At 35.7% G+C, this 431-nt stretch overlaps 1 protein-coding gene across 1 annotated transcript in view; it reads right to left on the reverse strand.

Moving 5' to 3' along the window:
- Positions 1-431, reverse strand: part of LOC119594598 (ATP-citrate synthase-like) — a gene marked incomplete in the record, with an annotated part of 33,922 nt that overhangs the window by 18,111 nt on the left and 15,380 nt on the right.

A 431-nucleotide genomic window follows, 5' to 3' on the forward strand; every position in this document is an offset into this window, starting at 1 on the left:
GAGAGAAGAAATTAAGAAATTAAAAAGAGCAGGTAAGGGAAAAAGTTTTTCGTCATCTTCACTCCCACTTAAGTATCAATTTCGCTTCATGCATATGCAAAAATTCTTAAGCAAACGAATCATTTACAGACACCGACTGCACTCACACTTCAGTGCTTAAGTAACATGCCACACGTTAAGATATTCAAACTTACAAAATCCATTACCTTATATACTTATAAATATAGAAATCCCTACAAAGAATATTCGGCAAAGGAACCAAGAGATAATCAATAATGACACACATTCAATCCACAATCTTTATCAGGCTATTCGACACATCTTCCTAAACGTTTTTCGTAAATGCAGACTCATCTTACTGAGTTATCAAGAGGATGACCTACAAGAACGGGGAAGCAGGAATGGTGGCAATCCAGCTTTTCATAAAGGAA

Source organism: Penaeus monodon, chromosome 34 (assembly GCF_015228065.2).
Source record: "Penaeus monodon isolate SGIC_2016 chromosome 34, NSTDA_Pmon_1, whole genome shotgun sequence".
In the NCBI taxonomy this organism is placed as follows: Eukaryota; Metazoa; Arthropoda; class Malacostraca; order Decapoda; family Penaeidae; genus Penaeus; species Penaeus monodon.